This window comes from Bos javanicus, chromosome 9 (assembly GCF_032452875.1).
Source record: "Bos javanicus breed banteng chromosome 9, ARS-OSU_banteng_1.0, whole genome shotgun sequence".
In the NCBI taxonomy this organism is placed as follows: domain Eukaryota; kingdom Metazoa; phylum Chordata; class Mammalia; order Artiodactyla; family Bovidae; genus Bos; species Bos javanicus.
Window position 1 is genome coordinate 101,190,276 of NC_083876.1, and position 15,286 is coordinate 101,205,561.

Sequence of the window (15,286 nt, forward strand, 5' to 3'; positions counted from 1 at the left end):
GGAAAATTCTGAAAAAGATGGGAATACCAGACCACCTTACCTGCCTCCTGAGAAATCTGTATGCAGGTCAAGAAGCAAGATTTAGAACTGGATATGGAACAACAAACTGTTCCCAAATTGGGAAAGGAGTATTTCAAAGCTGTATATTACCCTGTTATTTAACTTACATGCAGAGTACATCATGCAAAATGCAGGGCTGGATGAAGCACAAGCTGGAATCAAGAATCCCAGGAGAAATATCAACAACCTAAAATTTTCAGATGACACCACCCTTATGGCCAAAAGCAAAGAAGAACTAAGGAAACTCTCGATGAAAGTGAAAGAGGAGAGTGAAATGTTGGCTTAAAACTCAACATTCAAACTATGAAGATCATGTCATCCAGTCCCATCACTTCATGACAAATAGATGGGGAAACAGTGGAAACTGTGACAGACTTTATTTTGGGAGGCTCCAAAATCACTGCAGATGGTGACTGCAGCTGTGAAATTAAAAAACACTTGCTCCTTGACAGAAAAATTCAGACAGACCTAGACAGCATACTAAAAAGGAGAGCCATTACTTTGCCAACAAAGGTCCATCTGGTCAAAGCTATGGTTTTTCCAGTATTTGGGTATGGATGTGAGAGTTGGACCATAAAGAAGGCTGTACACTGAAGAATTGATGCTTTTGAGCTGTGGTGTTGGAGAAGACTCTTGAGAATCCCTTAGACTACAAGGAGATCAAACCTATCCATTCTAAAGGAAATCAATCTTGAATATTCATTAGAAGGACTGATGCTGAAGCTGAAACTCTAATACTCTGGACACCTGATGGGAAGAACCGACTCATTAGAATAGACCCTGATGCTGGGAAAGATTGAAGGTGGGAGGAGAAGGGGACGACAGACAACAAGATGGTTGGATGGCATCACCGACTCAGTGGACCTGAGTTTGAACAAGCTCCAGGAGGTGGTGAAGGACAGGAAAGCCTGATGTGCTGCAGTCCATGGGGTCGCAAAGAATTGGACATGACTGAGCAATTGAATGACAATAATATTTTGTTTTGTTCTTTAGCTGCTCAGTCGTGTCTGACTCTTTGTGACCCCATGGACTGTAGCCCTCCAGGCTGCTCTGTCCATAGGCTTCTCCAGGCAAGAATACTGGAGTGGGTTGCCATGCCCTCCTCCAGGGGATCTTCCTGACCCAGGGATCAAACCCACATCTCCTGCATTGCAGGTACATTCTTGACCACTGTGCCACCAGGGAAGCCCTTAATAATATTTGTAAGCACTTTTATCTCGTAACAAGATGTCACATAGTGACTCATTATGAAACAAGCATTAGTAATCCCCTCCCCATTCTCAGCAACCATACGTTCCCTTCCTAATCACAAGCCTTTACCTCCCCATTAAACATTTTCCAGAAAATTATAATAAGTATTCTCTTGCTTTTCTGTGCTGGAATTTTTCTATTAAAAAAAGACATTTTATATCTTTTATGAACCTTATGATTTTTATTTCTTTTTTCTTTTTTATACTGGTCAAACTTCCAGTCCAAGCTTGAATAGAAAAAGGAAAAAACAGGCTTCCTTCTATCATTCCAAAATTCAAAAGGAAAGGTTTCAGTATTTCACCATTAAGTACAGTGTTTATTTGCAAATATTTTTAAAACTATATTAACCGATTAAGAAGTTTCCCTCTTATTTATACTTTGCTATCATTTTCACTATGAGCAGAAATTACTGAAATAAACAATAGTTACTGGGCTCAATTTATTAATATCTTGTTTAAAATTTTTGGAGCTGTATTCTTGAGTGAGATTAACCTTTTTTTTTTCTTCTAAGTTTTGCAGGCATCACAAAAAGAGGTGGAGGACTTGCCTTCTTTTTCCATTTTCTGAAAGAGTTTACTTATAAAAGATGACATTATTTTCCCTTAAATATTTGGCTGAAATTCACCCATGAAATCATATGGGCCTATAGTTTTCTTTGTGGGAAGGTTTTTAAATTATGGATTCAATTTTTTTAATAACTGTAGGACTACTTGGATTTCCTATTTCTCTTTACTAAAGTAACTTGTCCACTGTTGCTATTGAGATGTCATCTGCATTTCTAATCGTTATTTCTTTGTGAGTGATCTGTCTTTTCTCTCTGGCTTCTTTAAAAAATTTCACTTTACTTGTGGTGGTTTTTTAAAAATCTATTGCTCTTGTGGTTCTTTGGAATCCTTAAATCTGAGGACTGGTGTCTTTTATCAATTCTGAAGTTGAAAACAAAAAGTTTCAAATATTGCTTCTTCCTCCTCTTGATTACTTCTACTAGTAACGCGATGAAACATATGTCGGAGTTTCGCGCTCTGTCCTGTCCGCCCTTAACCTCTGCGCTATATATTCTACCACTTTGTTCTTCTGTGCCCTATTTCAGATAATTTCTGTTGATCTGTGTGCCGTGCTTAGTCGCTCAGTCATGTCCGACTCTTTGCCACCCCATGGACTGTAGCCTGCCAGGCTCCTCTGTCCATGGGGATTCTCCAGGCAAAACTATTGGAGTGGGTTGCTGTGCCCTTCTCCAGTGGATCTTCCCAACCCAGGAATTGAACTGGGGTCTCCTGCATTGCAGGAAGATTCTTTACCAGCTGAGCTACCAGGGAAGCCCTCTATTGATATATATAGTTCACTAATTCTATCTCCACATATGCATAATATACTCTTTAACCCACTTGCTATTTTTACTTACTGTATTTTCCACTCTAAAAATTTCTTTTTCAAACAAATTTGATTCATTTTCATAGTGTCATAGTTTTTACTCATGATTTAAAATTTGTAAAATTTTATTTAACCATATCAATCATATTTATTGTATTTTCCACACACGATAATTTCCATTATCTTGACTTTTTTGTGAATCTACTTCAGCTGATTCTTATTTCTACTGATTTTTATTCATATTTCTGGGTTTATATTATTATTTACTAGATAATACCATATTTTCTTGTCATAAATTTGAAGAAAAAGAAATCTGCCATTTAATTATTTTGGGGGGAGTTTCAACATTTCTTCATTCTTTTCATGCAGGTGAGACACTACATTCGCTTTCTCAATCCACATAGTTAGTCCAGTATCGACTTGCTGTCTTAGCCTCCTAGAATCAAAAAAGAAAAAACAACATATAAACTCTGAAGGCAAAGTGCCGTGGGGAAGTGCCCTCACCTCCACTATAACTGTAATTCTTGGCTCTTTGCTCTTACTCACCAAGGAACTGGGGGGAGATTCACGCCCCTTCACCCTCCTCCTGCGTCTTCGTGGGAACGTCCATATTCTCCGCCGTGACCTTCACCCCCACTCCACGGAGGGCAGGCACTCACACTCCTGCCTTCAGGCACTGCCCAGAGCTGCTGCGACTCTAATCTTCAGCTCAGCGTCCTGCTCTGACCCCAACCTCCCACCTCAGGCATCTGCTGCTTGTACTCCCACTTTAACTTGTTCTTCAATCTCCTGGGAACCACACCCTCTAACTGTCTGGGCAGAGAAAAGAGAGGAGCCCACCAGAACACGGGACTTCTGACTTGCTTGTTCCAGGGTGAGGGGTGCTGTGGTCATCCCTGGAGAGGCAGGCTTACTCCTCATTTGTTCTGGAAGGTTACTCCTGAAGGAAAGAGACAGAGTCTTAAAGATTGTATTTACCAACAGTGAATCTTCTGAAAAAGAAATCAATCGCATTTACAATAACATCAAAAACAATTAAATACTGGGAACAAATTTGACCAAAAAGATGAAAGCTATCTACTCTGAAAACTGTAAGACTTTGATGTAAGAAAGCTAAGAAAATACAAATAAATGCAAAGCTATCCCATGTCCATGGACCGAAAGAATTAATATTATTAACATTTCAATGTTACCAAAAGTCATCTAGATTCAACGCAAGCCTTATCTCAGGAATTCCCAGGCACCCCCCAGAAGCCTGACTTTCCCAGTCTTTCCATAAGGCCCAACTCCCAGTTACGGCGGCTTCTTTACAATGCAAGGGGCCTTAACAAAAACAAGAACTCTGTTCATTTCTCTCCAGAAAGACAAGAGGAGTTGACCAGTTAGCAAAGTAGTGAGATATGTAACCCCAGTGTCTTGTCTTGGCTTTTCCGTGTCTGCCACATGAAGCTGGGCTCATGCCAAAAGCATCTTTCTCACAGACACAATCAGACAAGACCAGCAGCCAGGCCGCAGCTGAGCTTCCCCTCATCAGAGGCCGCCTCACCAGTGCGGCTCCAGCTGGAAGCCCAGGCCTCCCCTTCCCACTATTTATGAGGCTGTCCTCATAGCTCCGCTGGTAAAGAATCCACCTGCAATGCGGATTGGACAGTCAAGAGCTTGTACCACGAGCAGGCGCTATGGTACCTTGGGACCTCACCTGCACTGCTGAGTTCATCCTCACAGCAACCCTGGAGAGTTCATCCTCACAACAACCCTGAGCAGGCGCCTTTGTACCCACCGCTCAGAACAAGGACACCACGGGCGGACCTCACTGAGGCCACGTGAGGAGACAAGGCCAGGCAGGACCTGTCTCTGCGCGAGAAGCGGGGGCGGGGCACGGGCAGTGCACTGACTTGGTAGATGGAAAGCTGAACGGGGAGGAGCTCGCTCCCTCGTTCATTCGGGACAAGTCATGGATCTCCTCTGTGGGCCAGTTACTGTTCCTGAGGCAGGAGACTCTGCAGTGACCAAGACAGCTCTTGTCCACTCACCGGTTTCCCGCATGGGAGAGGGGGAGAGAGGAGGGCGTAGATCGTAAGCCATTATCCCTCCCTCCGTGGTGATGAGAGGAGGAAAACACCAGATGGGAAGGATGGGGCAGGAAGGGGCCCAGTGCGGGCCCCACTCCCCGATACCGGCATCCTAGAAGGCTTCCTGGAGGAGGTGATACTTGGGTTGAGATTGAAAGTGGAGCCACTGTCTGCAATCTCTCAAGTCTCTTTCCACTCCCCCTGCCAAACTCTTCTCAAAAACAGCAGAGGTTTTAAAGAATGGATGAAGATGTGGCACATATATAGAATGGAATATTACTCAACCACTAAAAAGAATGCGGTTCATGGGGTCGCAAAGAGTCGGACACAACTGAGCAACTGAACTGAACTGAAAAAGAAAGAAAGAAAGAATGCCATCTGCAACAACATGGATGGATCTAGCAACTGTCCCAATGCGTGAAGTCAGTCAGACAGAGGAGGAGAAATACCATATGACGTCCCTTATACGCTGAACCTAAGAAGGAATGACATAAATGAGCTTATTTACACAACAGAAGCAGACTCACAGACTTAGGGAATGTACTTACGGTTGCCAGGGGGAAGGATGGGGGAAGAGACAGTGAGTTTGGGATGGACACGTACGCACTGCTGAGTTTATGATGGATAACCAACAAGGACCTACTGTCCAGCACAGGGAGCTCTGTTCAATGCTATTGGCAGCCCTGACGGCAGGAGGCTTTGGGGGGAGCATGGATACATGCATAATAGATGTATGGGTGAATCCTTTTGCTATTAATCTGAAACTATCGCAACATGGTTAATCAGCTATGCTCCAATACAAAATAAAAAGTGTTTTTTTTTTTAAATAGCGGGGGTTGTTCTGTTTATTTATTGTTTTCTTTGGAGTATTTCTCATTTCTGGCATTTTTCTAGACCACTTACATGCCACCCAGGGCTGCTGCGTGTCCTCTTGCCTTCTCATTGGAATCTTTCTTCCTGCCAGGCAGGCTGTCGCATCTCAGGAAGATGAGAGGAGGCCGGGCTTCGCGCTGACGACCAGCGGCCCAGTGGGCACCCTCAGGCCGCCTCTCCGGGGGCCGCACCTGGTGCTGCCCATGTCCACTGAGGAACGCGGGGTCCCACTTCGGGAAGCAAGCATCATTTTTGTGGTTACAGTTTTCATTTCATTCACAATGTGAGAAATAACTTTTAAAACAGATCTTGATACAGTTGAACTAGCAATAATCACTAAAATATGTATTCATATTTTCATTATACTCTCTTTGATATTTTGGAAGATAGTACCTTATTGCTATTAATAAAAAATGATAATAAATACCACTTAAGTCCCCGAGTTCATCTTGTCTATGATTGCCCACTGAGGGGCGGGGAGCTTTGCTGGGTCGTGAAAGTGGGTGGAGAAGAGAGGCAGAAAACTCAGAGCAGAAAGGCAGGTGCGGTTATGGCTTTGCGTTGGTTTTAAATTAGAGTCAAGGTTAGATCTGTGTCTCTAAAACCAGAACTAACGTCTCTGTCCTCTGGTCACCGCATCAAGACCCAGAATGCAGATGGACATGCCTTCATCCTAGGTTATTAACGGTGGCCGCTGCTTCCAGGCAGCCCTCCTGGGTGCGTCAGGACTTTGACCGCACAATCGCTGCCCTGCAGCAGTGGGAGGAGCGGGGGGTACTGCGCAGTGGTGGCTCCTGCCCACCCGCCCCACCCAGATGGGGACAGAGCCTCCCTGTGCGCCTGCCAGACCCAGACGACACTGACCAGACCGCCGGCTCTGCCGTCCGCGCCCACGTCTGCACCCCGGCGGCTCGCCTCCAGCAGGCTGCTCGGGGTAGCACCAAACAGAGAAAAGCAAACACAGAAGAAGCTGTCAGGCTCGGCGCCTTGAGCACACAGCGCCGTTGTCAGGACGCCTAGAGGCTTTTCCTGGCTGGAAGCCGAGCGCGCGCACTCATCATGAAAGAAGCAACAGTAAACGGGGGAGACGGCATTCCCGACGCCGTGCAGTGTGCGTTCACGTGTCTACCATCTACACGGATTCTGTATGAAGCACGTTGAATCCACCATCATAAGAGCCCATTTCCCTTTCCGCCTCCAGAGCATCAGTAATAAAACCTGGCACAAAGTGTGCCTGAACGCAGAAAGTTAGGGGCTGACGGAGAGCGCGTGGCTGGAGGGCGCCTCCCTAATGCGGGTGAGGATGTGGTCCCCCGACCTGTGCCCCCAGCCCGGGTGGGCTGCCCGCTGCTGCGGCCCTGCGAGTCCCCCCTGAGCCCGCTCTCTGATCTGCAACCCTGATGACTCAGAGGCCCACGAGGGACAAGGGACACACGTGCCCAGTGCCCGGCCCCCCGCCGGCCCCACCAGGTGCCGCCTCTCTGCTGACGCTAACAACAGGGGCAGCCTTTGTCACCAGGCTGCGTCCGGTCTGCCTCTCTCACCTGCATCCTGGAGGGCCTGGGAAGGTGAGGCCAGAGGCCAGGAGACCGTGGTCTCATGGGGAATTCGCTTCAGGGCACTGGGACCAGAGGGTCATGCGTGGGGCCCGTTTCGGACACCCCGGGGACAGTGACAAGGACGTGTCCCAGCTCCGTGGCTGTCAGTGGCCCCACACCCTCTCCCCTGGGTCTCACAACAGCTCCGCCAGAACACGGAGTGATGGGGGTCATCACTGATTTCTGAGAAAACGGACTCTAGACCAGGTGGGAGAACTGCCCAGGGCACGCTCTCAGCGGCAGCCCTAGACCCCCAGCGTTTCATCTTCCCTTCCCGAACTGCTTCTCCCGGAGAGGCGGAGCAGCTGGCAAAGTACAGGCGACCCCTGCCCCAGGGGTGAGCTCTGGGGGTGCTGGCACCAGCCCCAGGGGGCAGGTGGGGTTCCCTGGCACGGGTGCCCGCATGCCGGGACAGGACAGGTGTCTGAAAGCCCGGCTGCCGTTTGTCTTCTGTACACACGACACTGCAAACACCAAGGCAGAAACAAACACAGCCTTTCTCCCTCCTGGGGAGCAGCTGCTTGACAAATTGCTTTCCTCGGGAAAGTGCTCAGGCCTGTGGGAGGACACACGATAATTAGAAGACACGGTGCCTGCCTTTGAGGTCCTTACAGAGCTCACACAGCTGCAAAATGCAACTGGCAGAAGGCTGGTTTCAGCCCTGGCTTAGCCGGGAACCCGGGAGAGAAGGGGAGGCATCCTCGAGGGCTTCCCGGAAGTGGTGATTTGTGAAGGGGATGGGTCAACCACGTCTCAGAGAGGGGAATTCTCCAGATGTCCAAAGTAGGTGGGGGAAGGTAGCTAGCAAATGTTTCAGCCGGACGCATGACAAAACGCGGCTTGCTGTGCTCGGATACCCTCTGCAGGCCCAGGGTGATGTGGGAGCAGTTTCTCCTTGTGCTGAGCCTGGTCCTGGGGCAGAGCAGGGCCAGAAGCGTCTCATCTCTGAACGTGCAGAGCAGAGCAGGGCAGCCTCGGCTCCCCCCACCTGGAGCTGAGACCATGGGTCCAGAACTCCTCCCTGGGCCTCAGCTCACGCGACTCCTAGGGTTTTACAGTCTTGCTTTCCAGATGCTCTGTGGGGATGTCGCCAAGCCCGTCACCCTCAGGGCCCAGGAGCCGTAGGCCCTGAAGAGCAGCCAAGAGCTTCCCAGCGGGTGGCGGCCCGGCCTGGCTGTCAGGGTGCGGAAGTAAGCCATCCTGCTGACCTCGGCTCTGAATTTGGCTACAAACTCGTCAACTTAGCAAAGACCTTTTTTTTCACCAGATGGGTGGTCTTTAGTCATCTGTGTTTCTAAGAATCCCAAACTGTCATGTCTGTGTGTGCATAATATGAGAAAATGTGAGCGAAGTAAAGGAACAACGAGGCAAGGGAGGGGTTCTGAGAACTTGGCCCGGCATCTTCTTCAATTTAGAATTTTGCAGCTTTTCTTCGCTAGGAAAGTGAACAGAGTGTCTCCTACGCACACAAATTAAAAGCAAATCGCTCCCTGGACCCAGGACCTTGGCTTCTGGGCGTGTCGGTGTCACCTCGGGACCTGCCAAGGAGCTGCCCCTTCCCGCCTCGTGCACAGGCCACGGATCAGCCCACAAAGAGGAGACCTTGAATGCCCACCTTCCAGCTGCGTCTGTCCTGCTGTGTGTGCAGGTTCAGTCGCTCAGTGGTGTCTGACTCTTTGTGACCCCGTGGACTCTGGCCCGCCAGGCTCCTCTGTCCTGGGATTCTCCAGGCAAGAACACTGGAGTGGGTGTGCCATTTCCTCCTCCAGGGGTTCTTCTCGACCCAGGGATCGAACCCATGTCTCCTGCGCTGGCAGGCGGTTTCTTTACCACTAGCGCCACCTGGGAAGCCATAATTATTGGGGTTGGTTTAATGCAAACAAAGAGAATAATATTTTGAAGCTATCCAGCCAGCCTCTGACGGACAGGACAGCCGGCTAATGGGGGCGGGGGTCTCCCAGGCTGAGCGTCACTTGCAGCACGAGGGGCTGGTCTCGGGCAGCTTCAGCTTTGGGACAGGAGCTGCGTTTGCATTTCCGAGGCCAGACCACACCTTTCCCGTATATATCGCCATTTCCCCCAACTCTCTGGCCTGATTAAAGGAGGGGAGAAAATCACTTACGCCCCTGAATTGCAACAACAAAGGCTGGGTTTCTCTTTTCAATCAAAACAGCAGGGCGGTCTGATTCAAATGCTAATCGCGGGGCCTGAATTGGCCACTAAGAGAGGGAGACACTTTTCCCTGCAAATGACCACAAGGCCACTCCTTTGCCCAAGAACCCGTGGGATCCGCCCAGTCAGAGACCTGTGAGATCTGTGAAGTCGCTTCACGGGAAACGGCCCTGAGGTGGTGTTCGGCCCGGCCAGCTCCGGGAGCCTGTTCCTGGAGAAGAGAAGACGGCCTCCAGTTTGAACAAAGTTCTCCTCTTCCCATTACACGTCCAGGGAGAAATGACAGGATCTGGCATGACACTGGGCACGGCCCTGGCGTCCACAGTTCTGGGCGCATCGTCGGGTGTTACAGGAGAGGCTGTCACAGAAGGACGCCCCCCGGACGCCAGCTGAGCGGTCAGGGCGAGGCTGGTTCGGGGCACCGGCGGGCCCCACAGGGCGCACATGCCCTCCTGCCTGGGGAGGCAAACACGGCTCTTCTCTTCCTGGGACTGTCCCCCTAAGGACTCAGGGTGCAAGGAACACACAGCACAGAATGGGGCCCAAGGCCACGCCCTGAACGGTAGGACTTGAGCTGGGATCATTGGCCCCACGGCTGCCTGTCTCCAGCTGTCCCACCTCCCCAGCAAGCAGAGCGCTGGGGTGCAGGATGCTGGTGGGAGGACTAGGGTGGGGGGATGTGGCTGTGGGGAGCACAGTGGAAGCAAGGCCATGTCAGAATCAAGATGAATTAGGATGACAGTGGCCACTCTCGACCTGCAGCCTTTGCCAACAAAGGCTTCCAAAGTCTCCCCTGATGGAGAGGCTTGGAAACCTTCTCAGCCTCTCTCTGCCATTATCACAGTATGGGTCTGTTTTTGTAGGGTTCAGTCAGTTCGGTCACTCAGTTGTATCCGACTCTTTGCAACCCCATGGACTGCAGCACACCCGGCCTCCCTGTCCATCACCAAATCCCAGAGTTTACTCAAACTCATGTCCATTGAGTCGGTGATGTCATCCAACCACCTCATCCTCCATCGCCCCTTCTCCTCCTGCCCCCAATCCCTCCCAGCATCAGGGTCTTTTCCAGTGAGTCAGCTCTTCCCATCAGGTGGCCAAAGAATTGGAGTTTCAGCTTCAACATCAGTCCCTCCAATGAATATTCAAGACTGATTACCTTTAGGATGGACTGGTTGGATCTCCTTGAAGTCCAAGGGACTCTTGAGGGTCTTTTCCAACATCACAGTTCAAAAGCACCAATTCTTTTGTGCTCAGCTTTCTTTATAGTACAATTCTCACATCCATACATGACTACTGGAAAAACCATAGCCTTGACTAGCTGGATCTTTGTTGGCAAAGTAATGTCTCTGTTTTTTAATATGCTGTCTAGGTTGGTCATAACTTTTCTACCAAGGAGTAAGCGTCTTTTAATTTCATGGCTGCAGTCACCATCTGCAGTGATTTTGGAGCCCCAGAAATAAAGCCAGCCACTGTTTTCACCGTTTCCCCATCTACTTGCCATCAAGTGATAGAACTGGATGCCATGATCTTAGTTTTCTGAATGCTGAGTTTTAAGCCAACTTTTTCACTCTCCTCTTTCACTTTCATCATGAGGCTCTTTAGTTCTTCTTCTTTTTCTGCCATAAGAGTGGTGTCATCTTCATATCTGAGGTTATTGATATTTCTCCCAGCAATCTTGATTCCAGCTTGTGCTTTCTCCAGCCCAGTGTTTCTCATGATGTACTCTGCATATAAGTTAAATAAGCAGGGTGACAATATACAGCCTTGACGTACTCCTTTCCTATTTGGGACCAGTCTGTTGTTCCATGTCCAGTTCTAACTGTTGCTGCCTGACCTGCATACAGATTTCTCAAGAGACAAGTCAGATGGTCTGGTATTCCCATCTCTTGAAGAATTTTCCACAGTTTGTGGTGATCCACACAGTCAAAGACTTTGGCATAGTCAATAAAGCAGAAGTAGATGTTTTTCTGGAACTCTCTTGCGTTTTCCATGATCCAATGGATGCTGGCAATTTGATCTCTGGTTCCTCTGCCTTTTCTAAATCCAACTTGAACATCTGGAAGTTCATGCTTCATGTACTGTTGAAGCCTGGCTTGGAGAATTTTGAGCATTACTTTGCTAGCATGTGAGATGACAGCAATTGTGTGGTAGTTTGAGCAATACTTGGCATTGCCTTTCTTTGGGATTGGAATGAAAACTGACCTTTTCCAGTCCTGTGGCCCCTACTGAGTTTCCAAATTTGGTGGCATATTGAGTGAATTGATGCTTTTGAACTGTGGTGTTGGAGAAGACTCTTGAGAGTCCCTTGGACTGCAAGGAGATCCAACCAGTCCATTCTGAAGGAGATCAGCCCTGGGATTTCTTTGGAAGGAATGATGCTAAAGCTGAAACTCCAGTACTTTGGCCACCTCATGCTAAGAGTTGACTCATTGGAAAAGAGTCTGATGCTGGGAGGGATTGGGGGCAGGAGGAGAAGGGGACGACAGAGGATGAGATGGCTGGATGGCATCACTGACTTGATGGATGTGAGTCTGGGTGAACTCCAGGAGTTGGTGATGGACAGGGAGGCCTGGCATGCTGCGATTCATGGGGTCGCAAAGAGTCGGACATGACTGAGCGACTGAACTGAACTGAACTGAGTGCAGCACTTTCACAGCATCATCTTTTAGGATCTGAAATAGCTTAACTGGAATTCCGTCACCTCCACTAGCTTTGTGCATAGTGATGTTTCCTAAGGCCCACTTGACTTCACATTCTAGGATGTCTGGCTCTAGGTGACTGATCACACCATCATGATTATCTGGGTTATTATGATCTTTTTTGTACAGTTTTTCTGTATATTCTTGCCCCTCTTCTTAATATCTTCTGCTTCTGTTAGGTCCATAATGTTTCTGTCCTTTATTGTGCCCATCTTTGCATGAAATGTTCCCTTGGTATCTCCAATTTTCTTGAAGAGATCTCTAGTCTTTCCCATTCTATTGTTTTCCTCTATTTCTTTGCACTGATCACTGAGGAAGGTTTTCTTATGTCTCCTTGCTATTCTTAGGAACTCTGCATTCAAATGGTATATCTTTCCTTTTCTCCTTTGCTTTTCACTTCTCTTCTTCTCACAGCTATTTTTTAAGGCCTCCTCAGAGAGCCATTTTGCTTTTTTACACTTCTTTTTCTTGGGGATGGTCTTGATCCCTGTCTCCTGTACAATGTCATGAACCTCCATTCATAGTTCATCAGGCACTCTCTCAGATCTCGTCCCTTAAATCTATTTCTCACTTCCACTGTATAATTATAAGGGATTTGATTTAGGTCATACCTGAATGATCTAATAGTTTTCCCTACTTTCTTCAATTTAAGTCTGAATTTGACAATAAGGAGTTCATGATCTGAGCCACAGTCAGCTCCTGGTCTTGCTTTTGTTGACTATAGAGCTTCTCCATCTTTGGCTGCAAAGAATATAATCAATCTGATTTCAGTGTTGACCATCTGGTGATGTCCATGTGTAGAGTCTTCTCTTGTGTTGTGGGAAGAGGGTGTTTGCTATGACCAGTGTGTTCTCTTGGCAAAACTCTATTAGTCTTTGCCCTGCTTCATTCTGTATTCCAAGGCCAAATTTGTCTGTTACTCCAGGTGTTTCTTGACTTCCTACTTTTGCATTCCAGTCCCCTATAATGAAAAGGATATCTTTTTTGGGTGTTAGTTCTAGAAGGTCTTGTAGGTCTTCATAGAACTGTTCAACTTCGGCTTCTCAGCATACTGGTTGGGGCATAGACTTGGATTACTGTGATATTGAATGGTTTGCCTTGGAAACGAACAGAGATCATTCTGTCATTTTTGAGATTGCATCCAAGTACTGCATTTCGGACTCTTTTGTTGACCATGATGGCTACTCCACTTCTTCGAAGGGATTCCTGCCCGCAGTAGTAGATACAATGGTCATCTGAGTTAAATTCACCCATTCCAGTCCGTTTGAGTTTGCTGATTCCTAGAATGTCGATGTTCACTCTTGCCATCTCCTGTTTGACCACTTCCAATTTGCCTTGATTCATGGACCTGACATTCCAGGTTCCTATGCAATATTGCTCTTTACAGCATCGGACCTTGCTTCTATCACCAGTCACATCCACAATCCAAAACGCCAGTTGTGTTTTTGCTTTGGCTCCATCCCTTCATTCTTTCTGGAGTTATTTCTCCACTGATCTCCAGTAGCATACCAGGCACTTACCGACCTGGAGAGTTCCTCTTTCAGTATCCTATTATTTTGCCTTTTCATGCTGTTCATGGTGTTCTCAAGGCAAGAATATGGAAGTGGTTTGCCATTCCCTTCTCCAGTGGACCACATTCTGTCAGACCTCTCCACCATGACCTGTCCGTCTTGGGTGGCCCTACACGGCATGGCTCATAGTTTCATTGAGTTAGACAAGGCTGCGGTCCATGTGATCAGATTGGTTAGTTTTCTGTGACTGTGGTTTTCATCGTGTCTGCCCTCTGATGGAGAAAGCTAAGAGGCTAATGGAAGCTTCCTGATGGGAGAGACTGACTGAGGGGGATACTAGGTCTTGTTCTTGTGTTTTTGCAGGGTTGGGAGGGTTTAAATCAGAAAAGCATGTTTTATTTCTTTACTTTTTAAAGGTGAGCAGGGCTGTGCCGCTCTCGCTGCGGCGTGCTGGCCTCTCTGTTGACGGGGTGCGGGCTTAGTTGCCCTGCGCGTGTGGGATCCAGTTCCCCACCAGGGATTGAACCCGTATCCTCTGCGTCGGAACCTTGGAGGCTTAAACACGGGATTTCCAGGAAAGTCCCATGTTTTAAGACAAAATGGTTGACTGGGCATCCGACACTTCTATGGACACAAAACTCTGGAAAACTAAATTTTGAGGCAGGGCTGAGAGGTGTTCGTGCAGGTAGCCCGCCCCCAGGGAAGGGGCTCAGAGGCAGCCCCTGTGCACTCCTGACCAGCGTCTGGCCAGTGCAGCATCTCCCTACACGTGTGGCCAGGGCCCCTCGGACATGCTGAGCTGCCACGTTTAACTCACATGGCCCAAGGCCTCGAGGCCTGCTCTTAGATTTACAACAGCTATTGTTTAGCTGTAAATCAACCTAGGTATTATATATCAGTGTAAACACCTTTTCACATACTTCACCACATAACTTGTCATTTTTAATCTCCTGACTTTAATCTCCTGCCTAATCTCATTTTTAGTCTCTTACCATCAAACTGTCAACACAGCATGGAGTGCATTTTCTACGTGACTAAAATGAGTGATTGAAGAGCTGATTGAAAAAGAACTGTGTGTCTTTTTAATATTTGCTTTTGTGTCGCCCCTATCCACCCATCAGGCTTCCCAAGTGGCACGAGGTAAAGAATCTACCTGCCAATGCAGGAGACTCAGGAGGCTTGGGTTTGATCCCTGGGTCAGGAAGATCCCCTGGAGGAGGGCATGGCTACCCACTCCAGTGTTCTTGCCTGGAGAAACCCATGGACAGAGGAGCCTGGCGGGCCTCAGTCCTTAGGGTCACAAAGAGCTGGACACATCAGTGTCTGAGCACACACACCCACCAACCCCATGCTTGTGCATGAGTGGACCCTGCACCCACCAACTGCTACACTCTCTCACTCCTGGTGCGTGCCTGGACTTGGCTCCATTCTGCCAGAATCTGCATATTTGGTGGGAGCAACGCTGGTTTTAAATCGGCATGAGCGAGAGGCTTTAACAGTTTGCAGTCTCGAGGGAAGGGCTCCACAATCCTCTGAGATACCCATCCCTTTCTCTCCTCTCTACCTCCACCTCCTACAGTCTCCACGACCCCAAAGGACAGGGGTTACTTTTGCTTACTTTTCAGATTTACATTATGCTAGTTACTCCACTCCAGTATTCTTGCTGGGAAATCCCATGG

At 48.2% G+C, this 15,286-nt stretch overlaps 1 long non-coding RNA gene across 1 annotated transcript in view; it reads right to left on the bottom strand.

The window, feature by feature from the left end:
* Nucleotides 1-3,551: 3,551 nt before the first annotated feature.
* Nucleotides 3,552-15,286, bottom strand: part of LOC133254286 (uncharacterized) — a 61,502-nt gene continuing 49,767 nt past the window's right edge. Inside the window, exon 3 of the long non-coding RNA XR_009738635.1 lies at nt 3,552-3,622. This is a non-coding gene — a long non-coding RNA (uncharacterized LOC133254286). The remainder of the gene's footprint in view (nt 3,623-15,286) is intronic.